Consider the following 21299-nt stretch of genomic DNA (forward strand, 5'->3'; position numbering starts at 1 on the left):
ATTTTACTATAGTAGCTTTGTAGTATAACTTCAAGTCAGGGATTGTGATTGCCTTGTGCCTTGCCTTTGCTGCTTAGAAATGTCTTTGCTATTCTAGGTCTCTTCTCACTCCAGATGAATTTTAGGAGTGATTTCTCAAGATCTATGAGGAATGTTGATGGTATTTTTATTGGCATTGCATTGAATCTCTATAACAGTTTTGGGAGAATGGCCATTTTCACAATATTTATTCTTCCTATCCATGAGCAAGGAATGTCTTTCCACTTTTTGAGATCCTCTTCAATTTCTTTTTTCAGTGAAGCATAATTTTTCTTGTATAGGTCTTTCACTTCTTTCATGAGATTAATTCCTAAATATTTCATTTTTTTGGTTGCTAGAGTAAAGGGTGTGATTTCTCCTATTTCTCTATCAGTGATTTGTTGTTAGTGTATAGGAATGCTATTGATTTTGTATCCAGATACATTGCTGAATTTATTTATTATATTTAAGAGTCTTTCAGTGGAGTATTGGGGGTCTTCTGTGTAGAGTATCATGTCATCTGCAAATAATGATAATTTAATTTCTTTTACTATCTTTATCCCCTTTATTTCTCTCTCTTGTCTTACTGCTCTGGCTAGTATTTCCAGTACTATACTAAATAGGATGCATGATGAGGGACATCCTTGTCTTGTGCCTGATTTTAAAGTAAAGGCCTTCAATTTTTGGGCATTTTGTATGATACTGGCTGTTAGTTTGTCATGGATGGCTTTTATTATATTGAGGTAAAGACCATGTATACCAATTTTTTGTAAGGTTCTTATCATAAATGAATGTTGAAACTTATGGAAAGCTCTTTCTGCATCTACAGAAATGATCATGTAATTCTTACTTTTGGTTTTATTGACTTAGTTGATTACATTTATTGGTTGGCATATGTTGAAACATCTATGCTGCCTGAGATCAATCCCACTTGGTCATGGTGTGTAATCTTCTGGATGATTTGCTGCATTCTGTTTGCGAATATTTTGTTGTGAATTTTTGTGACTGTGTTCATTAGGGAGATTGGCCTGTAGTTCTCTTTTTTAGTTGGGTCTTTCTCTGGTTTTGGTACTAGAGTAATATTTGCTTCCAGGAATGGCTTAGGAAGAATTGCTTCCCTTTTGATTTCATTGAAGAGTTTGAGGAGAGTCGGCCTTAAGTCTTTTTTTTTATTTCTTGTAGAATTGTGCAGTGAGCCCATCTTGTCATGGGCACTTCTTCATAGGTAAGGACTTAATTATATTTTCAATTTATTTTTTAAAAACTAGGTTATTCAGCAGTTTAACAACTTCTTGGCGCAGCTTTGGTACTTCTTATGTTTCTAGGTAACTGTCCATTTCTTCTGTGTTATTGAACCTATGAGAGTAGAGGTTTATGAAATAGTGGTTGATGATCTTCTGTATTTCTACAGTCTGTAGCGATTTCCACTTTTTCATTCCTTATTGCATGAATCTGAGCTTTTTCTTCCCTTTTTAAAAATAAGGTTGGCTATGAGCTTATCAATTTTATGTATTCTTTCAAAGAACCAACTCTTTGATACATTGATTCTTTGAATTTTTTTCTTAGTCTCTATGGCATTAATTTCTGCTCTGATTTTTATAATTTCCTCTCTTGGCTTGGGGCTTGACTTTGCTCTTCTTTTTCTAGATGTTTGAGGTGTAGGATCAGGTTTTTTATTTGTATTTGTTCTGTTTTCCTGATGTGGGAACTGTGTACAATAAATTTTCCTCTGAGGACAGCTTTCATTGCATCCTACAGATTCCAGTAAGTTGTAGTTTCATTTGCTTGTAGGTATTGTTTAATTTATTCTTTAATTTCCCCTGTTACTCACTTATTAGTCAAGAGTGTGTTATTCAGTTTCCATATATTTGTACGATTTTTACAGTATCTTTTGTCATTAATTTCTAATTTCATGGTGCTATGATCTGATAATCAACTCTTTTGCATTTATTTAAATATGTTCTGTGAGCTAATATATGGTCTATTTTAGAGAATGACCTATGTACTGTTGAGAAGAATGTGTATTTTGATGTTGTTTGATGAAACACTCCGTACATGTTTATCAAATCCATTTGTTCACGGGTGTGATTCAATTCTGGTTTTTCTTTGCTGATTTTCTGCTTGGTTGATCTGTCCCTTGGTGTCAATGGTGTGTTAAGCTCTCCTTTTATAATTGTGTTACTGCTAATTTGGTTTTTCATTCTGTTAATACTTGTTTTATATAACTGTGTGCTCTGGAATTTGTTGCGTATATATTTAAGATTGCCATCTCTTCCTTTTGAGGTTTTCCCCTAACCAGTATGTGATGACCTTCTTTATCTCTTCTGATCATTATTGGTTTGAAGTTCACATTGCCTGCAAACAGAATAGCTACCCTGCTTATTTTTGGGTCCCTGTTGCATGAAATTTTGTTTTCCATCCCTTGACTTTCAGTCTGTGACTATCCTTTTGGGTTAGATGGGTATCTTGGAGACAGTATATGGTTGGCTTTTGATTCTTGATCCACTCTGCAAGTCTGTTTCTTTTAATTGGTGCATTGAGACCATTTACATTAATGGTTATAACTGTTATATGTTGGTTTATTATTGACATGTTATCTTTCTGCTGTTGAATCTTTATCTGTACTTTCTGTTTAATTGACTGCTTTCCTTGTTTTTTTGCTAAATGTATCTAAGCTGCCTTTCAGTATTCTTTGCAGGGTTGGCTTGGTCATCATGAAGTTCTTCAGCTGTTCTTTGTCATGAAAGTATTTTATTTCTCCATCGATTTTGAAGGACAGTATTTCAGGGTATATCAATCTAGGTTGGAAGTCATTTTACCTTAGTATCTGGAATACTGTACTCCATGCTCTTCTTGACTTTGTTGTTTGTGCTGAGAACTCTGTTGTGATTCTCATAGGTTTTCCTTTATAAGCGATTTGTCTTTTCTCTCTGACAGCTTTTAGTATTCTATTCTTATTTTGGATTCCTGGGATGGTGATTATTATTTGTCTGCGTGTAGTTTTATTATTGTTATGACTATTTTGAGTTCTACATTCTTCACTGATCTTGATATCAGTTTCCAATCTCAGGTTTGGGAAATTTTCAGTTATTCTCTAAATATCTACTTGATATCCTTAATTTTGTCCCCTTCTTTTTCATTAATCCCTATCAATCTTATGTTGTTTTTGTTTGCATCATCTTGCAGTTGTTGAATTGTTATTTTCTGATTTCTTGTTGCTTTTAAAAGATCTTTCCTTTCTTGTTCACTAGCTGCAATTTTGTCTTCAAGGTCTGAAATTTTATTTTCACTTTCATTGAGGTGGTTTTTACAGCTTTCAATGGAATTTTTGATTTCCTGTATATCTTTTTGAATCTGCTTTATGTATTCTGTTTGTTTCTTATATTGTTCATCCAAGGATTCTACCTTTTTGTTTAGTTCCTCCAATTTTTAAACTGTATCTTCTTTAGATATGTTCAGTATCTCTTTCATTTCTTTCATCATTTCTTCTTTTACCTGGGAGATTATTTCTAGTTTGAATTCCTTTAAAGCTTCCTGGAGTTGATTCTTTATTTCAGTTCCTATTATGTCCGATATTTCAGGTGTATGGCATGTATTTTCTTCTACGTATATAACTACTAAGGTTTCTTGGGATGGGCTGGAGTTTTGAAATTGTAATTTTGTCTCTCATTTTGTCATTTTCCTATATTTCTGTGTTTCAAGTGTTATTTGTAGGCTTCCCCATGACCTGTTGGAAATCCTCTTCTATTCCCTCAGCTCCTGGGACTCTGGCCACCCTGTTCCCCAGATTGAGAGATGATCACTTGGGGTGGGGCAAGCCCATGCAAGACCCACTGAGCTGGTCCACTGCTACAAGAAGGTGCAAAATTCCCTGTCCGGGGCTGAACGAGTGTCCCAATCTAGCTGGGTTTGTGGGGTTGGTGTGGGGACACTCACCCCAGGCAGCCCACCCTCTGGAACAGATGGCACTGGAGACCCAGAACTCCAGAGTCCGCCTAGCCCGGCAGGGAGTGGCGAGACCTGTGAAGGTCCATACAAGACTCGCTGAGCTTGTCCAGTGCAACAGGAAGCTGTGAAATTCCCTGTCTGGGGCCGAGCAAGGGTCCAAACTAACTGGAGTCAGGGAGATGGTGCAGAAACACTCATCCCAGGCTGCCCAGCCTCTGGAACAGATCAAATCTTGAAGTGCAGTTTTTGGAGTCTTTTAAGTAGACCATCATGTCAACTAAAAATAACAATAGTTTAACCTTTTGTTTTCCTATATTTATTTCTTTTTCCTGTCTAGCCACTCTAGCTGAAGTTTCCAGGACTTTGTTGCATAAGAGTAGACACAGTAGACATACTTGTCTCATTCCTTATTTTTGAATGAATGGTTTCAGTTTTTGTCCATTTAGGATGATGTTGGCTGTTGGTTTGTCATAGATGGCTTTTATCAAATTGAGATAAAGATCATCTATTCCAATATTTGTAAGGTTTTTATCATGTGAGGACATTGGGTTTTGTCAAAAGCTTTTTCTGCATCTATTGTGTTCATCATATGGCTTTTATACTTGGCTTTCTTAATATGGTGTATCACAGTTATCAATTTGAATATGTTGAACTATGCCTGCATCACTGGAGTGAATCCTACTTGGTCATGATGCATAATATTCTTGATGATTTGCTACATTCATATTGATGGCTTGCCAGTATCTTATTGAGGATTTCTGCATCTACATTCATTAGGGAGAATGGCCTTTAGTTCTTTTCCTTAGTTGGGTCCTCCTCTGGTTTTGGTATCAGTGTAATATTTGCTTCCAGGAATGAATTTAGAAGCATCACTTCCCTTTCAATTTCATTAAATAGTTTGAGAAGTAATGGTATGCTTGCTCTCTAAATTTCTTGTAGCACTTAATCCATCAGGGTTTGGATTTTTCTTTGTTGGTAGGTTTTTAATTATATCTTTGATTTTACTGATGATATTTGTTTGTTTGGGATTTTTATATCTTCTTGTTTCAGCTTCAGTAATTCATATATATCTCGGAATCTATCAATTTCTTTTGCATTTTCCATCTTATTTCAATACAGTTCCTCAAAGTAGGTGTAGTTAAACTTCTGGATTTCTTCAGAGTCCCTTGTGGCTTCACTCCTTTCATTTCTAATTACATGAATTTGAGTCTTTTCTTTCCTTCTTTATTTTTTTTTTGATAAGTTTGACTAAGGCTGTGTTGATTTTCTTATTCTTTCAAAGAAACAATTCTTGGATTCATTCTTCATATTGTTTTTCTAGTCTCCAATGCATTAATTTCTGCTCTGATCTTTATAATTTCTATCTTTATATGAGTTTTGGTTTTCAACTGTTCTTCTTTTTCTAGAATCCTGTGATTCAAAATTAGGTTGTTTATTGTTCTGTTTTCCTGATATGGGTATTCACTGCTACAAATTACCCTCATGAGACTGCTTTCATTGTGTCATATAATTCTGGTATCTTATACTGTCATTATTGTTTAACTGTAGAAATGGTCTAATATCTTCATTAATTTCATCTGTGGCCCATTGCTGATTCAGGAGGTTGTTATTTAATTTTCATATATTTAAGAAGTTCTTGTGGTTTTTTTTACCATTGATTTCCAATTTCATTGTACTATGGTCTGATGATATATATGGGATAAATCAAATTCCTTTACATTTACTTAAGCATGTTCTATGAGCTAGTATATGGTCTATTTTGGGGAACATCCTCTGTATGGCTGATAAGAATAAGTGTTCTGATGATGGTGAGTGGAACACTTTTCAGATATCTACATAAATCCATTCATTGAAAAGTTTGGTTCAGTTATATTATTTTGTTGTTGATTTTTGTCTGGTCAAGCAGTCTATTTGTGATGGCGGGATATTGAGATACCCTAATCCAATTGTGTTAGGGCTTATTCAGTTTTTCATGTCCATTAACATTTGTTTTATGTGGTATGCTGCACTGGTATTTGTTGCATATATATTTATGATTGGTATCTCTTCATCTTGGATTGTTTTTCATCCTTTAACTTTCAGTCTATGAATTTCTTTTTTAATTAAATGTGTTTCTTGGATGCCACATACTGTTGTACCTTGCTTCTTGATCCATTCTGCCAGTCTGTTTGCTTTGATTAGTGAATAGAGATCAATAAATACATGAAAAAATGTTCCACATCTCTGGCCATCACAGCAATTTAAAACAGCACTGAGATGACATCTCACTCCAGTAAAAATAACTATTATCAATAATTTTAAATTAACCAATACGGGTGAGACTGTGGGAGGAAAGAATTCTTCTTCATTGTTGGTGGAAGTGTAAACTAGTACAATAGAAATTCAAATGGATATTCTTTGAAAAACTAAATTAGAAATTGCATTCAATCTTGCTATTTCCCTTCTAGATTCCTTCCTGAGTGATGTAAAGACATCATATTACAATGATATATGCATATTTGTGTTTATAGCAATACAATTAATTATAGCTTAATTAGACAAGTGGCCTATATGTCCATCAAAAAATGAACAGATAAATAAAATTTGATATTTATACACAATGGAGTATTAAGCTGTCAGAAGGATAAACTTAAGTCACTTATATTTAAATGGATGCATTTCAAGACATAGCATTAAGTAAAATGAATCAGATATGTAAGAATAAATGTTGCATGGTTTCTCTCATATGAAATATGCAAAATATAAACAAATGGTAAAACAAAAAATAAACAATGACAAAAGAGGCTGACAACTTGGCAAGACACTCAGCCACTTCAGCTACCTTTTGTCAATTCACTTATTTTTCAATTTTTGAAGAGAAGCAGATTCAGTTTTATATCCGTACTAAAGACACTGATCATCTGGCACCTGCATGTAGAAGTGACTGAGAGATCTCTGTGATGTCCCACACATAACCTGATTTGATTGAATGCTTGTTGCATGCATCTATCTAGTAACTTCTTGTTGGTCATACTGATTGTCATCTGGGAGAAGCTTGAGGCTCTCTGAGCCCTTTTTCAAAGTTTTTCTGTCTCCTCTAGTAAGTGGCACGCATCCCTCTATCAACCCAACAGCCTATTCTTGCTATGGCTCTGGGCTTCTACAAAATCTGAATCATTTGCTTGTCAAAGATGTGTCTCAGCACTTCTGGGATCTAAGCTAAAAGGCAGAGATCCCACTTTTTCTTTCCCTTTTGGCACGTTTCTCATGATTTTGGTGCCAGGGTGCCAGTTCCCTCTGTAGGCATGTTGAACCTTGGGTGTAAGCCTTTTTGATTTGGAGAAACCATGTAGGGCAGGACAATGGACTTAATCTGGCCAACACACCAGCCAGATCAGAGCAGAGGCATGGGGATTTAGGCTGCTTCAAAGCAAATAGATGCAATTCCAGTCCTCTTTTCCAGTCCTCTTTTCCCTCCCTATGCTAGGATCTCCTGGAGAAGCAAGGGCTAATAAGCACCATGTAACCAGTTTCATATGCCAAACTATTCATTCTTATGGGTTAGCCAGGGATTAGTTGTGTACATCTTATCCAATCCACTGACAGAAAACTGGGGAGGAAAGAATTATTAGTCAGTCGTGGGGTGTCAGCACCAAGTTCATCCAAGAAGGGGCACTGTGGGAACTCCTGAGTTTGATTTAGCCCTCATCCAGTTTGGTTCATGTCCAGAATTGTGGAAAGGATTAAGTTTGCAAAATGTATTCCACTGTATTTCCTCATTTTCCCTCTTTTCCATTCTAAATTCCATCCCTTAAACATTCCTTTCTTATTTTTACTCATTGTATAATTTTTCTTTTTTCTCCCTCACATTAAAAAAAATTGTATTTTAAAAATAATAAAGTCAAGCAATAAAATAGAATGAAGCCAATCAAAACAAACCAGTATAAGTGACACAGGACTTCAAAACAATAGAAAATCAACAATGGTTACCATAATGGCTCTTGTTGTCTTCAAAATAGCAGTAGATACCTTCAGACTTAGTGAAAACCAAACAAAATAGAACAGAATATATCAAGTCCTGACCTAGATCCACAATCTTCCAAACAAGTGTACAGTGAAGGCTTAAATAAATGAGACAATTGTATGACTTTAGGACTCCAGGAGGATCAAAGCCCTTTAGCCAAGTTTGAGACTCTAAGGGCTAAGACAAAGTTTTCTCTGGACTACCCATATTTATTAGGTCCAAACAAAGAGCAGGGAAACTGAGGAAAGTGTGGAAAATGAGCAGGACTTTGAGAGTCACTTCAAAGGCTTCTCCAAATAGTAAATTATGCCAATTAAGGAGAATCATCCTATCTCTATGATGACATTTATGGTAAGAGTGAGATGCCTGTAGCTGAATCTCTATCTACTTAATTGGTGTTTGAGCCAAGTGCCCTCAGCTGTGGCATTATCTTGCTTTTTGAGATACCTTAGCCAAGACCTTGGCCTCAGCCAAGACCAGTGATTCATAGAGGTTCACTTATTATGAATCAGTTCCTATCACCAGGCAAAGGATCTAGGCCTAGAACAGACTCACAGATAAACGTAGAAAGCCAATTAATTAATTTTAAATCCTGCTCAGAGCTGCTTCATAGTGATCTCCAACAAGAATAGAACCAAGAAAAACAAAACAATGAATGCAATACAAGACTTCAAAATAAGACAATAGTAAATCCAAAATAGTTACCATAATATATCTTGCTATGTTTGAAATAGCTACTCATTCCATTGGGCATAACAAAATCAATCAAAACAAAACAGAATAAAACCCAACCCAAGAAAACAATAAAAGTTATACAGGACTTCAAAACAATATAATAGGAAATTGACAATGGCTGCCACCTTTAGAAGGAGATCACTCATACATGCCACACTGTGTACTATGATCCTCTGAATGGACAATTAGACCACTGGCCTTAGATCTGAAAGTCAGTGAAATATCAAACAACACAAGGAACAAATTGCTTTTACCTCAATAGCTATCATTATAGCCTGTGTTTCTCCAGATCTTCCAGTTGATTATGGGGTTGGGTGGAGTGTTTGGCTCTTCTTGTATCCCAACCTGTGCTCTGGAAGGGGCTGGATTCTGGCTGATCCCTATTGGTGGCAGCCCACACATGGTTCTAGTTCACAGGGAGGGCATGCTTCTTGTTGAGTTCTTTCCCATAGTCTGAGAATGGCACTGAGTCATGGAAAAAGGCTAGGGTCTGGTTTCTCTCACTTTTATTAAATTTTGTTTCTTGTTAGATATTTGTCCTACCTTTAACTAATTCTGTACACATCCTTCTACTCCACAAAATATTCTCTGTGCCTCTTTTGTCTTTCCATTCTTATGTCATAGAGTTTAATCTTGCAAAGGGTTTTGATTGTGTCCTCTATTCCAAAACCCTAAACTTTAATAGTATAACTATAAAGCATTTTTAATCTTTTGATAGTTAATGCAGTAAAATTACTATTGAATTATTTTCTACCATTAGCAGAGACATATCTCTGTGGCATTTAGTACATGCTAGCTATAATTATACATGCTAGCTGAGTTGCTTCATTGCTTAGAAAAATTGGCAGTTTCTTCTTTAGGATTAAGGATGGTACATAACTGCTTTTTATGACATGTTAAAATCTAATTTGTCTCAGGTAGTACTACTGTAACTATTTCACTAGATATTAACAGGGTCACAAACTGTCACTGTTTCTCTGTAAGCCAATACTCAGGTTGCATTTGTAACATTAACCATTCTAGAAAACATTCCTAGAGAACCTGGTTGCTGGGATAACTACACTGTATTTTCCTTTCCCACAGTAACTGATGTTATTGAGTCATTATGCTGTAGCAAAGGGTTATAGTTAGCCATACCAAAAGTGTAACACTAAAAAGCAGCTGAAGACAACTGTATACCAGCAACAAGATCTTTAGATAATAAGATTTCACAAATTTAACACAGAACAAAATGAACAAATGAAGATAAGATTAGAAGCATAGGAGGAAAAGGGAACAAAATGCCTCCCCAAATCTCTAACTCCCTCAAAGACAATCTAAGGTACACCAAGGGACAAAATAGTATAAACCACACACCTTAATTGCTTAAAAGCATAGCAGAAAAAATTAGAAAATAGCTCAAAGAGATAATTAGTGGGATTAGAAAAACATAACAAAACACATATTGGAAATGATCACCAAAATCATATAAGAGCTCTTATAAGATAGTACTAGAATGCTAGATAAGCTAAACAAAATGATACATAACAATAATGACCAAATAATTAAAGTCCATTAAATGTTTCAATCAGAAACCAAAAATCATTAAAATTAAAATTCATATTGAAATTATAGGAAGCAGGATAAACAAATGTGAAGACAGAACTTCAGAACTAGAAAATAATGATGCCTTTCAAGACCAACTAGTCAAAGACATCTTACAAATAAGAGAAACTGAAAATAAATCCAATATTTTATAGATATAGCAAAGAAGACTAATTTAAGAATAATTTGAATAAGTGAAAAAGCAGAAGATATCATAAATGTCATAAACAACTGTTAACAGAAATAATGGCAGATTACTATTATTATGTCAATAAAACACAGATAATGAGGCATATAGAACATAAAATAACCAAGACTAAAAGAGAACCTCTCTATCCCATATTGTACTCAAAATTCCAGAAGCCCACTATATGGGGCAAAATACTAAAATCTGTTAAAGAAAGGCAACGATTCATATACAAAATTAAATCATTTAGAATTACAGAAGACTTTTCTACACAAACCTTAAAGACCAGGAAGTCTTGGAGTGAAATATTTCATGTGCTAAAAGATAGCAACTTTTGCCCCTGACTTGTTCATTCTTCAAAACACTTATTTAAAATTAATGGAGAAATAAAAAATATTCACAGCAAGAAGCACCTAAAGAATTCATGACCAACAAACCATCATAACAAAAAAAGTTCAAGGACATCCTAGAAAAATACAATTAAATCAACAATGTCAATAAGTCAAAAAGAATAAAGATATCTGTTGGAATGAACAGCTAAGAAAAAATGGGGAAAATGTGGAATTCAGTAACAGGAAAATAATGCAATGGCAAGAATAAGTCAATATCTTTCAGTAATGACCCTCAGTCTAATTGGTCTCAATTGCCCAATTAAAAGACACAGATTAAAAAAAATAGGCCATGAAAGAAAATCTAGCATTCTTCAGCATACCAAAATATATTTAGTTCACATCACTCTCTAACAGACCAGGAGGAAGGCATAAAGTTTCACATTTCCACCTCATAGTTTGTTAAGAAGGGAGACAAAATGACAGAGCAATGACTGCCAGCAGCTTGGCTTCTCCAGCATAAAGGATCTGAAGTCTGGAGGACAGTAGCTTGAAGAACTGAAGTGGGCGTGGGGGGAGGGGGGCGGAAGGGAGCGGGGGGGGGGGCGGTACACAGCAACAATAAAGAAACTAAAAGAGGAGAAATAGTCACGCTGCTGAAGGCAGCTGACTGGCTGCCAAGTAGAAAACACAGTGAAACTAATAGCTTCCCTTCTCACAGAGAAGTGTATCAGGACCAGGAGAACGCCCTACATGTGGTGACAGTGGGAAAAATGCAAGACTCTGATTCCCAAGCATGCCTGCAGAGGCAACAGTAGATGAGTGTAGTACAAGCATCCCCAGAACACAGTCATACAGAACATGCACAGGGACATGCTATTTGGGGACAGACTAGGTGTTTGAACCTCAGTCCCAGAGCAGCACCTTGGTGGCTTCACACTGCCAAGTTATCAGCCTGGATGAGTGAAAGACAGTCACTGGAGATTGCCAGCAGTTGGAGAGCAGAAAGGGGGGAATTCCACTGAGAGACAGTGGTGTTCCTGCAGTCAGATACCAGATTCAGACAAGTTAAGCAGGATTGGAGGCTCAAATTTAGCACTGTTCCCAGTGCTAAAGGGACACCCAAAACCGGATCTTACGTTATTCTCTACAGCCCTGATAGATATCACTGTAAAAGATTATCCTGTGACTGCTTTAATTGAATTCATTGCATAGGAGTAATCCTGACTCTGGACAATTTAGTGACAGTTGAATTGCCTGCCAAATGAATCACCACACGTAGGTAGAAGGAAAGCAATAGTTCCTAACCCACGAACTCAGACTGTATTAAACTCTGCAGAAATATCTGTAACCTGGCAGAAAGAGGTCCTGAGTCTTATTTAACTGTATTTCTGCAGTGGAGGAATCAGAAGAGTAATAAGGGTGTGAGCACTCAGACTTTCTGGCAAAGAATCTACTTGGGAAACCACATATGCAATGATGCATTGGACTATCTGGTCTATGTTTTGACTGGACATCCTACTTAACCATTTTTCTTAGTTTCATCCACAATTTATTGAGTTGCAAATCAGATTCATTAGATGTTATGATGGTTAAGGAGAGAATAAACCTCTGAAAAATATCTTGGTGGATTCTTGAATGTCACAATATATAGCAACATTAAAATGTTTAAATTATGCGTGGGCAGCTGCTGGAGTGAGGACAGCCACAGCCAAGCCTCTCTCAGTGTATCAGCACCACTTGTGGACTGCAGGGGGAGAAAACTAGGCCCACAAGGAGGTGATCCCCACCTAGAAACCAGTACCATGCATGGATTGCTACCAGAGTGGGAACAGCCACATCCAAGCTTCTCTCTGTGAGTGAGTGTCATTCACAGACTGTGTGGTGGGGTGGAGGGAGGAACAAGCCTCACAAAGAGGTGATCCCTGTCTGAAAACCATAACATTTTCATTGTTTTATTGGGCTGGGCTTTATTCTCTTTGGTTTTATTTGATTATGTCAAATCTGATGGCATGAGCAGCTATTTAAATGTAACAAGACATATTATGGTAGCCATTTTGGATTTACTATTAGCTTATTTTGAAATCCTTTATTGCATTCATTGTTTTGCTTTTATTATTTCTACTCTATTCTGTTCTATTTGATTTTTACTATGTGCAAAGGTATCTGCAGCTATTTTAAAGACAACAAAAGGCATTATGGTAACTATTACTGATTTTGAAAAGTTTTGAAGTCCTGCATCACTTATACTAGTTTATTTTGATTGGTTTTATTCTGTTTCATTTTCCTTGTTTTTATCCTCTTTACAATAAAAGAAAGAAATGTTTAAATGATTAGAAGCTAAGAATATGAAGTAACTGTCAAGGTTTTGACAATAAAAATACTTTTAAAAGGCCATCATATTTGATAATAAATTAGATTTATACAAGTGATAATTTCAAAATAAATAAAACCTGAGTTGAAAATGACTCTTACCCTTATCCCACCCAAGTATATTTCATATTCCATTATCATTTAGATCACTGTGTCCCTAAAATTTTAAAGAGCAAACATAACCCTTGGGGATTTTTAAAGAATGAGTTTCTGATATTGTGGGGCCTGCAAAGTGTCTGCATTACTAACAAACTATGGATGAAATTGATGCTGCTGGTCTTTAGGTCACTTTTTGAGAAGTAAGGTGGCCTAATATGAAATAAGGACAATTTTGGCCCACTACCTATATTGTTATTATAGATTTCACACTTACTATTTTAGAATCAAAAATAATAGCAAAAAATAATCACAAAAGTAAGTCTTGGAAGAAAAAGTATGCGTAAGAGAAAGCTTAAAGTATACAGAGTTGGCAGTGTTTCTATTTGTCTGATACTGACACTTTTGATGCAAAATAAATCAGGAAAAGTTCTGATAACCTAAAGATTTGAAGTCACTATATTTTGAGACTCTCCTCCAGTTAATTCAAGTCCAGAAAATTTAAGCCAGTACACAGCAAAGCCACTATTAAAAATGTTTAATGGTAAACTGTTCATTTAAATTACTTGTAAACTTGCTTTACACTGTTCTATCTCCTCCTCCTCTTTCAACAAATAAATGCTGTTTTTTTCTTTTGTCTGATAGTTAAACAGCATGTGACACCCAATGTCCCATCCTTTGAACATCAAACAAAATCATCTCTGACCACAGGACCCAATGCAAAAAGGTTTGCTTCTTTAACACATTCATAAGTATATGCACCTATTTCCACAGGATTACTTTTTTGGGTCTTTTTGAGACAGGGTCTCTTTATGCATTTCAGGCTGGCCTTGATCTCACTTTCTAGCCTAGCTGGTCTCAAACTCACAATGACCCTCCTGCCTCAGCCTCCTGAGTGCTGTGATTATAGGTATGAGCCACCAAGCCTAGCTTCCACAGGAATACTTTTACAAGTGATTAATGGGCTTTAGTTATGGATGAGGTAGCACCCTTATTCTTTCAGAAAAGACAGATTAGGCTGAGAACCTATCAGTACTGCTCTTGCAGATAGTTTAAATATTTTCTTCAATCCAGAGACACCTTGAAGACATGTTTCATGCCCAACGTAAAGGAAAGCACATGGTGCTCAGGAAAACTGGTATAATCAGATAAAAGTTTGGAATTTGTAGAATATGACTCAGTACATATCATATGACAGACTTTATGATAATCAGGATAAAGCTTTTTTAGAAGTTGTTTTAAAATTGTTTGTATCAGTTACTCAACTGAAAAATATCTGGATCACAGGAATATTATTGCTCTAAGCACACAGTACTGCATCAGCTACAGTAAGCCCAGAACTCATAATTAACTCTGGATCCAGTTTGCCGTGAAATTTTTCTTTGCTTATAGCAGCTTCAAATTCAGGTATTGAGTGAAACACAAAAGAAAAATCCCCTTTATGTGGGAGGCCCTGTAATTGGCTGCCACCTTATACCTGCAGGCCAATCCCCTCTAGGAGTTAAGTTTGATAGTTAAGCAACTCCTTGCCTAGCTTGTTTGGCTCATTAAGGGATTGTGCTAATCAGCCCACCTTACGATCAAGCATGGGAAATTTGAAAATTTGAATTAACCTATAACCCTCGGTCTTGCCACTGTTGCTAAGTTACCTGCTGTCTCAGAACCCAACTCCCTCCTCTCCCAATACTCTGTGTATTTGTTACTTTTTCCTTGAATAAATGACTTGATTGGATTTCTGACGTCTCCATTCTTCGCATCTCTTGTCTCCTTTCATCCCCACTCCTCCTCTAGAGTCTCCGTGGACTTACCCACAGGCCAGGACACCTTTAACTTCCAGATGGGCAGGCAAATCCAATGTTACAGTTGCTAGAGCTACAGTCTCAGCAAAGAGACAAAATGTAACAGGAGAACCATCCACTATTTGCTGGTAACCTCTGATTTCCCAGTGTTTCTTGACAAATTTTGACTTCTTGATCTGTAAATGTTGTGTTGAAATATCCTTGACCATCACTGTCTCTTGCTCTTTGTAGAGTTTTGATACAGAAGTTACGTAAGTATTTTCTCTGAAATTCTTCTGAAGATTCATGACTTTTACATAATTTTTCTTCTGGCATAACTCAATCACCTTTTAGGTTCCTTCATTTGCTGGACACCCAAACTTTAAATTTCAGTCCAGGAAGCTCCATCCAATTTCCAAAGATGATTGTTCACATGGAGTCTTCCATATTACGCCAAGCCCCACCAGGTGGACTAAGTAAGGGATATGATAATATTGTTCTAATTTACAATGCAAAATGCATGGATAATCATACCCAAAGTCAGTATCTGAATAAAGAAGTGTATCAAAAAGGGCTATAACTGGATTGGATCATTGGCTCTCAAGGCCCTCAGGCAGGTATTCTAAGTCCTGATCAACAATGGAGAGACGTCTTGTTTCTTCTAATTTATTATGCAAGACACACTGTATTTGGGTGTTGTCTTAGTCACCTTTTACTCATTGCAGGGACAAAATATCCAACACTCAAAATGAAGGAAGGAAAAGTTTATTTCTTACAATTCTTGGAAGTTTCAATCCATACTCAGTTGGCTCCAAGGCAACATGGCATAGTGAGGCAGCCATTTATGGCTGCTACAAACAGCAAGGCATGAACTGGAAAGGGAGAGAGACACCTTTTCCCCACCCTTACATCGTATCCTGGCTCTACCCCTAGGTGGGTGTAACACTTACACCACCAATTCAAGAGCTAAACCATGAACCAGTAACAGATACTAGCATGAATCTTCAGGGCCACTGACATAAACCATCACAAGTGTATTGTTTTTGATGATAAATATGGTATTTAGCCTGATAACATGTATGAAAGGCTTATTCCTGAGGATCTGTTTCCTATTATCACCACAGACAGTCACTAGTGAATCTTCAAGTAAAGAATTTTCTTCAACTAATGGTATTCCTTTAATTTTTTGCACCAAATTATCATCAAAATATTGCCCTGAGGAATTAAAAATCTTTCCTTCAATTTCAGTCTCATGATAATTTCTGAGATTCTTGGCCAGGGAGCAATGGCAGCACCACACCGGCATTGGGTATGGTGTGAGGGACACTCCAGCATGGCTGCCATCATCTCTTTCTGCAGGGCTGCTTGCCCTGGGACCCTGTTCACTACAGGCAATAAGGTCTGCCAGCTGTCCCCTCTACACATCTCACCCTGGGGGCTGGGGATTTAGCTCAGTGGCATAAGTGCCTGCCTTGCAAGCAGGCAGTCATGAGTTTGATCCCTGGTACTGGTAAAAACGAAAAAGACAAAACAACAACAACAACAACAACAACAACAATATCTCACCCTGGCCACAGGGCCCAATGGAGCTCACAGCACTGCAATCCTGCTCAGCACAGCAGCTTCCGCTCCTTGCCTGTGAGTAACCCCGACCATTAAATTATTCAATGTTATAGTTTGTGTCTGGATATCCCCAAAATGCCTCATGTGGTCATGGGGAGAGGTGGGCTTTTTGGAAGCAGTTGAATAAAGAGTTTGTAATTGGTTCATTGTCTAGTGCTAGGATTGGTCATGTAACTGTTACACCCACTCTAGGTTGGGTAGACTGCAAACAATATAATGGAGGAAAAGAGGGTGCCTTCTCACCTTTTACTTTCTTTGCTTTTACAATCTACTGCTACCATGAACTGTTGCCTCCATGCCTCCATGTGCCATCATGCCTTAAAGCCAGAAGATTATGCACTGACATCTCTATAAACTGTGAGCTAAACCACATCTTTCCTCTTTTGGCTTTGGACGTCAGATATTTTATCTCAGGAATGAGAGAAAAGTAACCAAGATGCTTACCAATGTGGGATTATGTTCTTTTGTGGGTTCATATGTATATTAGGTTGGTATTTTTTAAATTTGTTCTTGCATTGGCTCTGATTCAGTAGGTGTCTATTGCCTCCTGCATCTCAGCTTTTTATGTAGTTTCTTCATGCCAAACCGTTGAACCAAAATTACTGGTATGCATCTTTTTCCAAACACATAAACTGCATGTCCAAAATTTTTAAATTTAACATACTTACCCCACATAGTCACTTCTACCTTTAATGGCATAATTTCTTGATCCTTAGCCCTTGGCTCTTCCAAAATGTCATCTCTATTGGCAAACTATAATTTCCACATAGTTTTTCTCAATCACAAGTTGAATCCCTGTTTCTCCATATCCCCCTCCCCTCCCATAAAATGTCCTGTGAAAACTCTCAGTACTAAACCTTCAACTCAACTAAAAGTACTCCAATAAAATCAAAACACACATCAGTCATTTCTTCTCATATATCACTAGTCTTCCTTTCATTTCTACCCTTAGAGTCTAACACAACTCATCCAAACAATCTTCATTATCCCCACGACACCTCACCTCCCTCACTGCAGACCAATTACAAATAAATAATTGCTGTAGGTATAGAGAACAGACAAAGGAGGGAAAATAACTTCTAGGACTATCATATAGAAGTATTGTAAGAGTGAATTGGTGGATGCTGCTATAAATAAAAGCAATTCTTTTGGCAAAACATAGAGACAGAGTCAAATCAATTAAAATAAATAAAAGAAGGAAGAAACATTAGCACTGGGCATAAAACCCTGAAAATTATTTACAGAAAGTTAACATCTTAGTATAAAGCTCCATAGAAGAAACAAAGTCGATCCTCCCTCCAGTAACCAGCATGGATGAGGAGATGAACACAGCCACAATTCTGCACATCTGCCAAATGCCATGTGGACTCTCCTGCTGGTGGCCAGTGTGGGTCAGCAGAAGCAGCCAGTTATGCCTTTATGAGCCCATCATTGGGGACCTTACATCTGGTAAGCAGTGAGGGCTGGGAGAAACATCCAGCCATGATTCTGCATGCTGTATTGCAAATATCATTGACCCTCTCACTGCTAGCCAGTGTGGGCTGGGAGAAATTACAACCCTGCGCTCCCATTGGTTGCCATCAGGAGCCTTCCCACCAGTAGCAAACACAGACCAGAAGAACTAGCTCAAACTCCACACACTCACGGCCATTGGGGAAGCCTTGGTGTAGCCTTGAGGGTCTGAAGAAGCCTGCCCCATTCCCCACTTCGTCTACAAGAAACTGGGTTCTGAGAAATCTAGATGCTTGACCCATTCCCCTACACCTTGGAGGAACACCCAAGGCAGGATGCACCTGGAACCCCACAACCAGCTGGCCTGGAAGAACCCAGGAAAATGTAAAGACTAAGGAGAAAAATGTAATCTCAGACCTCTTGGCCACACAGAACAAGTCCAGAAGACATATAAGGAAGTCATACACCTGAAATTTCTGAAGTGATAGGAACTGAAGCCAAGAAATAATTTCATTTGGCAGTAAAAGAAATCAGATCAGAAGTAATATCTCAGGCAAAAGAAGAAGTGGCAACCATAGTGACAGAATTGCTGAACATATCTAATGGAGTCACACATTTAAAAAAGAGGAGCAAAGGACAAAGATGGGAACTTTGAATGAAAATATAAAAAAATTAGAATTCATGAAACAAAGGAGCAAAAGAAAAAGATGGGAACCTTGAATGAAAATATAAAATAAATTAGAATGCATGAAACAGATTCAAAGATATAACCAAGAAATTAAAAACTTCATTGAAATCTGGCAAAACCACATGTACACAACTGAAGATAGACTTTCAGATCTTGAAGACAGCATTTCAGCTAGTGAGCATGAAAGGAAATATCTCTTATAAATAATATCTCATAAATAATAAGGTATCAAGAAATAAAAATTCAAAGATTGCAATAATACACAAAGAAAAATAATTTAAAACTGCCATGTGTCAGTAAGAAAGCAATAGTCAACAAAAATGACATAAAAGTCTATTTACAGAAACAATAGCTGAAAATTTTCCAAGCATGGGACAAAGACCTGACATTCAGATAAGCAAGGCATATAGAACTCCAAGTAACCATTACCAAAATAAATCTACACCCAGACATATAATGATCAAGATTCTAGAAATTCAGCACAGTAACAGAATATTAAAAATGGTTAGATGAAAGAAATAGATCATCTATATAGAAAAACCCATCAGAAACATGACAGACTTCTCAGTATAAATCATCAAGTCAAGAAAGCTTTGGTGTGAAATATTTCAAGTCCTGAAGGCAAACAACTTCCAACCTAGATTGATGTATGCTGCAAAACTCTTTCAAAATTAATGGAGAATTAAGATACTTCCACAAGAAGAGAAATTGACCACCAAACCAACCATAAAATAAATACTGAAGAATACTCTAGAGGGAGATAAAGATGATATAGATATATCAATGCACAAGTTAGATAATTATATTCCTCATCTCTGTTCGTTCAACAAAAAGAATGTTTCATGCTTTCATTGTTTGATCATTTTTTCATACATACGTCTGGAAATTCAAACAACCACCTTGAAAACAACAGTATGCAACACAATAACCATTGTTTATCACCAAATATTCTGTTTTGAAATTCTATATGATTGTTTCTACTGTTTTTTCTTTCTCTGCTTTAAAATAAAAGAAAAAACACAAACTCTCCTCATTTCTTTAGTTTTCAACTGGCAGTAACTGTCCCTCATAAAAGAGAGTAAAACACAGAGAAGAATGCATACACTCAAAAGATATAGATTACAGATATAGAGGTAGAGATAGAGATAGAGAGATACATAGATATGGACACAGAACAAAGTAGGAGAATGTGGAAACAAAGAAATAGGAGACCTCTAGAACCCTCCCAAACTTGCCCAAGTCAGAGCAAGGTGTCACAGAATAAGAAGAAAACAAAAACCAGATTTAATTCTATGAAAAGTTCTTAGAAAGGATGAAGAAAAGAAATGAGTTGCAAAAGGAATATTTTTTCTTTTTTTTTTATTTAAAGAAAAGGAAACAAAAAAAATACATGGAGATTAAAAAAAGGGTAGAAATAATACAAAATTACAGAAAAACAAATGGTAAGAAATTGCTGGTTGATAAGTTACATATTGTCATCTTAGAAATAGCTGCTCAGGTTACAGAAATAAAGTATTTAAAATGACATTCAAAAAGTGACACTACAAACAGTTCTGCTCAATGATCAAACAAAAGCTCAGTAATATGGTTATCAGTCCTACACATTTGTTTTACATCTCAAAGAGGATAAAATTAAACATATGAAAAAAGAACAAAACAGTTAAAAGAACAATTTAAAGAAATACAGTTTTCAAAGCAAGTCCACTGGAGATCTTCACTGTCTATCTAACTGTCTCCAGTTTCTTACAAATAGTTGTCCCCATCTTCACCCACTTTCTATACTAATTCATATTATAGAACTAATCAAATCATTACAGGATGATGAAGGCTTTTTAGGTCTTCAAGATCTAACATTAGGGAAGACAATGACAACCACCATTGCATCTCTCATTTTCTTTGTGATAGCTGTCCCCATCTCTACATATGCTGAAATTGAACTCAAGAAACCAGTCCAATGTCATTCTAATCAGTGAACAATAGTATTGCTAGAATTTATATCATAATGCTACAAAATTAGCCTCGGGTTTCTTAGCGTCTCTTTCTCAGAGTATCTGTTCATTACATCTTGCATTATATAATCTGTTCCCGTAAATAATTAAAAAAAAAACTCATGTGTGAATTTCTACATATATATCTATCCACTCTGTATTATAGGGAAAACCAAGTCGTAGCAAGACAGCAAAACAATTTCCTAGAAAAACACGCAATGGGTAAGACATATAAGACCACAATATAGATGATCTTCCCTAGTTACTATGTTTTCTCTTGTTATTTTCAATAGATTTGTCCACAACACCGGCTTATTATAGTTAAACATAGTATCACCTATTTTTATAAAAACTTAACTTTGACAGCATTGTATTTGAGAGCTGTTAATAGTTAATACCAGTATGGATATCTTTTACATCTTGTCATGTTCAGAATAGTTGCCTCTAGTTTTAGGGTTGATACTAACAAGCATACCAAATTCAAATAAAATCAGCCA

At 36.4% G+C, this 21299-nt stretch overlaps 1 pseudogene; it reads right to left on the reverse strand.

Moving 5' to 3' along the window:
* Positions 1–13852: 13852 nt before the first annotated feature.
* LOC100733324 (oxidative stress-induced growth inhibitor 2-like) lies at positions 13853–16357 on the reverse strand (annotated as a pseudogene).
* Between the last annotated feature and the right edge of the window lie 4942 nt (positions 16358–21299).

This window comes from Cavia porcellus, unplaced genomic scaffold (assembly GCF_034190915.1).
Source record: "Cavia porcellus strain 051 isolate PalLab524CR breed Dunkin Hartley unplaced genomic scaffold, mCavPor4.1 scaffold_3, whole genome shotgun sequence".
NCBI lineage: Eukaryota > Metazoa > Chordata > Mammalia > Rodentia > Caviidae > Cavia > Cavia porcellus.